This window comes from Fukomys damarensis, unplaced genomic scaffold (assembly GCF_012274545.1).
Source record: "Fukomys damarensis isolate Sample0158 unplaced genomic scaffold, DMR_v1.0_HiC HiC_scaffold_13, whole genome shotgun sequence".
NCBI lineage: Eukaryota > Metazoa > Chordata > Mammalia > Rodentia > Bathyergidae > Fukomys > Fukomys damarensis.
The window spans coordinates 35,340,614-35,346,174 of record NW_022900925.1 but is presented as its reverse complement, the minus strand read 5'-3'; positions in this window follow the sequence as shown (position 1 = coordinate 35,346,174).

Below are 5,561 nucleotides of genomic sequence, written 5' to 3'. Positions count from 1 at the left end.
CCGGGCGCCCCTCCCCCGCGGTGACAGTGCCCACCTCGGCGCCTCCCCAGGGCGGCTGGTGAGGTCTCTGCCCCCTGACTTTTCCCAGCTTCGAGGAAACAACTCGATTTAGGGGAAAGCGAGGTGCTGAGGGAAGCGCTGATTCTGGGGCAGAGGCATGAGCCTGATTTTCCAGTCGGGGCGGGGCGGAGGGAGATGGCACCAGGGGACGCCCGGCAAGGGGCCCTGACTCAGAGCCAGAACCACAGGGCTCCTCCGCTGTGTTGTCGTCGGGGAACAAGAAGCCACCGGGTTTATAAGAAACTGCGATTCATCTCTGTCCTCTTCTACTCCTCTACAAGGGATCAAGGTTAGACTCGAGGAAGAATTTACAGCCCAGAGCAGGAAGGAACTCTGTCAAACATGAGCATTTTTCTTTTCTTCTTCTTCTTTTTTTTTTTTTTTTTCCTAGTTCAGGCTGGTCTTGTACTCACTATGTAGCCCAGGCTGGCCTCAAACCCACAGTGATCTTCCTGCCTCAGCCTCCTAAGTGCTGGGATTACAGGAGTGCGCCACTACTCCCAGCTCAAGATGATCTCTTTGAAGTCTTCCCTGGGCTTGGTCAAGGAAAACGGCATGTTCAGGGAGTCTAGATGTTTTTTTTCATTTTTTGAGACAGTATCTTGCTATGTAGTCCAGGCTGGTCTTGCATGCACTGTGATCCTCTTGTTTGAGCCTCTGGAGTGGCAGGAGCAGAGTTGAAGGCAAGAGGGGGCGGCCTTACTGCCCAGCAGGGAATGTCCCCTATGAGGACATCCGCTCCCAGGACCCCTGATGGCCCAGAGGTTGGGCAGCATCCTTGGTTGCCAAGCAACAGGAATGGGCCAAGTGAGGGATGTGCCCGCCTCTGCACCTGGAAACTGGGACCCTGGGTTTCTTCCTGCCTGGACCGGCTTTCCTCACTGTGCCGTGTCTATCCTGGCCTTTGCTGTGCAGCTGACCAGTCCCTGCCCCTTAAGCCCCTCCACCCCGCATCCCACCCCTCCGGCCTCATAAAGGGAATGGGGTTGCCGAGTGTGACGAGCTCCAGTTCTGCAGGGCCATCAGTGAGAGCGGGATTGCAAGAGAGGAGGGAAGAGGATGCCAAGGTGGCTTCTCAAAGCAAGCGGGACACTCACCAGGGACCAGAGGAGGTTTGGGGTCTCGCCTTATTCCAGGAGGAGAGAGAGGGATTCGGCCAGGGTGGTTTGGATAAGTGACAGCCTGGGCATCAAGTGGCCCCTGCCAGTGTCCTGTCACTCAGACAGGAGGGCGTGTGGTGCTAACCTCAGCTCCTCATGTGTCTCCAACTGTGTGACCTCAGTAAGGTGTTGAACTTCCCAGTGCCTCAGTTTCCTTGTCTGTAAAATGGGGATAGTGGTCCCTGCCCTTTGACCTCGGGGTATCGTGAAGCGTAATGACACCCAGGGTGTGGCTTGGTCCAGGGCCATCTCGGGGCCCTGCACACAGTGCCAGCTGCCAGTGGCCATCGTGGACAGAGGTTGGAAGGACCCCTTGTGACACTTGCTCGGCGGCTGAGGGGGGTGAGCGGACGACGTCAGGCTCCAGGGAAATCGCAGGCGTGTGCAGGCATGCATGTCAGAGCAGATCTGTGTCTGGAGCGGTAAGTGGGGTTAAAGTCAAGGTCAGACCCAGCCAGTCTATTTTCACTCCAGCATGACCTTGGGTGTCCCGTGCGGTGGTGGCTGGGACCCAGATGCCCACTCAGCACTGGGGAATGCCTGGGCACAGCGGTCCCTCTGCTCTGGATGCAGGCTGCCTGCCTGCTTTCTGCCTGTGCCTGGGATTCATGAGGATCGGAGGTTGGGGGTTTGGGGAATGCCCACCTTTCCACTCCCAGTCTGGGGTGCGGGTCTCTCCTGGAGCTTCAGGGATCTCCGAGGGGAGCTGGACTGACTACAGGGCGCAGGCTGCAGGGAGAGAGCTGCATGCCCAGCCTTGAGCGGGGGTTTGGGGAGGCGCTAAACTACCAGGCACCTCAGATTTCTTTTTGTCTTCTTTCTTGGTGGTGCTGGGGATTAAGCCCAGGGCATTCACACCGAGTTGCCTCCCCAGCCTTTTTATTTTTTTATTTTGAGACTATCTCATTAAGCCATCAAGTTGCCCAAGCTGGGCACATACTTGTGATCCTCCTGCCTCAGCCACCCGGAGTGCTGGGACTACAGCTGTGCACTACAGAGTCCAGTTTGCAGCCTGAGATTTCTGTACAAACCCAGTACTTAGCCCCATCTGCTCTGTGCTCAGAAATCGTCAAGCTCTTTGGGGCTCTTGAGTCTCCTACCTTTCCCAAGCCACTGTTGGGAAATGGAGAAGGCCAGAGAGGAGGGAAAAAGTTTGAGAATGAGCTGGAGGTGAAACGTACATCAAACAGGGTGCAGAGGGGGAAAGAGGGCAAAGGGGAAATAGTGAGGGGCAAGCAGCGGAGGGTGAGCTGGGCGTTGTGACTCACGCCTGTGACCCCAGCACTCAGGAGGCTGAGGCGGAAAGATTGCCACAAGTTCAAGGCTACCCTGGGCTAAATAGTGAGTTCGAGATCAGCCTGAACTACATAGCAAGACCCCCGTCTCAAAAAACCAAGAAAGAAGAAACACAGGGCGAGTTCACAGGTTTGCAGCAGGCAAGCCGAGGCTGGAGGGGAGAAGGGCCTCCCGAAAGGCCGCTCGTCGTGTCTGTGCGGCCGGTGGGACAGGGCGGGCACAGGACCTGCCTGGGGCTGCCTTCAAGAAGGCAGACGGCCAGGCAGGAGGACAGGTGGAATTCCAGAATGTCCCTGTGAGTCGGGGCTGGGGAGGCCGCCGAGGGCCAGCTGCTGGGCCTGCAGCCTCCTGTCCCCGCTGCCAGCTGTCCCGCCCCTGTGAGGTTTCCTCTGCTCAGCCCCAGGGACGCTTGGCGTTCGCACTATGGGCCCAGGGCCGGCGGTGGCTTCTTCCCTCTGACCTATTTTTTAATCATTTGATAAGCTTCCCCCCAAACCAAAGCCCCGGCTCCCCAGGCCCGTCAGCTCTGCCATGTGTCAAAACCACCCTGTCGCTCTGCGTTGGTTTTTCAAGCCAGCGGCCCCTCCCCTCAGGGCCTGAGAGCCGCAGCTAATTACTCAGCTGCCAAGCGCCCCCACCTCTGCATCAGCACCCTGAGTCCTTCCGAGGGGCCCTGGAGGATGCAAGGAGAAGACCTGGCCTCTGAGCCCTCCTCAGCGGGGCAGGAAGTCCTTCCTGCAGTCTAACCTCACGTGTCCCTCTGTCCTTCCACACCGATGCTGCTGGGGACACCAGGCATCGCCCCTAGAGACAGAAAAGGGCCACCAGCCTCTTGCCCAGAGTTAGGGATGTCGTCACCCTGGCTCTCCCACAGGATTCTAGGGAATGGTTTCTGCCACTGTCTTATTTCATAGAGCAGAAAACTGAAACTGAGGGTAGAAAGGGCCTGAGCAATTTCCCTGGGGGCTGGGATCTGAACTCAGCGCTCCCACCTGCATCCGCGTCTCTTCCATCTTAGTCCGTTTCGCCGTCCATGCAGCTCTGCCTGTATTTCCTCATCCCCACCCCCAGCTGTGTTCCCTGCCGTGGGACCCCACAGGCTGCGCCCTGGGACTTCAGGGCCCCCCAGCTTGCCCAGGCCCCATTGGGAACCAGCATCAGCTCTCCCCGCAGCGCGCACCTGGGGTTCCCTCTTCCCTCCCTCTCTGATCAGGCCAGTGTCAGCCCCATGAGGACCCTGGCCAGAGGGAGTCACAGAGGGAAGGCCAGTCCCGGGCAGACACAGGGACGCTCGCAGCCCTGAGACGCTGACAGAGTTGTGGAGACCGAGGCAGACAGTCACAAACACACGACAAGGCTCACGGAGAAATAGGCAGAGAGATGGGCACAGAACCTGCACTCAGGCCGTGCGCAGTTTCCACAGCTCCCTGGTTGGAGGTGCACAGAAACCCAGAAGCCCTGGCGATCAGCAAACCCGGATAAGCCTGGCTCACAGGAAGTGGAGGGGGCCTAGGGGACAGCGAGGGCCAGGCAAGGGCTGTCTGCTGTCCTCGGGCCAGAGGGCCTGGGGGTGGCTTGCAGGGAGGCCCAGCCTGGCACAGCCTCACTGGGCAGCACCGGGGCAAAGCCTGCGGCCCTGGCCTCTCTCCAGTGCCCTTCCTTGGCTCTTCCCCCTCTGCCCCTCCCCGATCCCTTTACGCCAAGCCCTGGGAACCCCCACCCCCACCCAGTAACCAGACCCCGCTTCCTGCCTGAGATCAAGGCCGGTGGCGGGGGAACTGCCCCTCCCTAGGGCTCCCTGAACCTCGGACTTGCCCCTTTGGCACGTGCCCGACCTCATGATGTCCCTTTGGAACGTTCAAGGGGCGCTCCAGGCTGAGCACGCCTTCCGTGGGGCGCAGTGCAGCGTGAAGTGTGGGACAGTGCGTGGGTCTCCGGGAATGGTTGGTGAGAGTTAGCATGATGGGGCCAGATCATCAGAGCCAGGGAGCCACGCAGGCCAGGGAAGACTCCGGGGCGGGACCCGGAGGGGGTCTGGAGCCCAAGGGTGAGGGCCATCCCGGGGGTGAGGAGTGGGGGTGGGACAGCCTGAGCTCCTGACCTTGGGATGAGCCCTGCCGCCTGCGTCCTCGCTGCCCAGCCAGACACCTGGTGCTCGGGACTCGGAACTGGTGCAGCTGTCACGGTGGGGGGGTGGCCTACAGGTGCTGGTCACTCTTCCCTCTCCCGCCTGTTAATCCGACGGTTCCGGCCACGCTCTCTGAAGGACTGGCAGTCTGGGCCCGAGAGAGGAGAGCTCAGAATGGGTGGATGGGCAGAGTCCGATGCCCGGGGAGTCCTGGAAGCTGGACTGGGGGCAAAAGAGGTGGGGCCGGGGGACTGAATTTCTGCAGCGGAGTTCTGTGAGTATGCGTGTGCGGGTGCGTGAGTGTGTGCCCTGGCCGGTGTGTGTGCTCCTGAGCCCCTGGGTGTCACCTCTGTAGCAAGGGCTCTCTTGGGGTAGGGCCTGACCCTCATTCATTTGTGACGCTCCAGGCCCCAGGCCTTGTTGAACTCAGGCTCCAGCAGGTGTACAGGGACCTGGGCCGGGTGTCTGAGGCCAGGCTGCTCCTTTCTGAGATAGGAGTCTTGGGAACACAGGGGGTTCTCCTGAGGCCTAAGGCCAGGATGGATTGGAGGGACCCTTTGTGGATGAGCTCTGAAGGCTGAGGGAAGAAGATGCAGGAAGCTGAGAGGGGAGGAAAGAGGGATGGTTCTGTCCCTGCCTTGGGTCACAGCCCTCAGCCTCACAGACCGAGTTAGTCCTGGCAGCTGGTCGGGTAGCTCACTTGCTGAGGAGGAAACTGGGGAGGTTCAGCTGCTCCCGGGGGCTGGGGTGCAGCTCCGTGGGGAGCACTTGCCTGGCATGTGTGAGGCCCAGCCTCCAGCCCCAGCACAGCAAAACAGTGGGATTCAGGGGCTCGGTTAGCTGGTCCTAGCGTGTGGCTGAGGGGATCTCAATGCCTTCACTGCCGTCCTCCCCAACCTTGGGGTGTCTACCCCGCA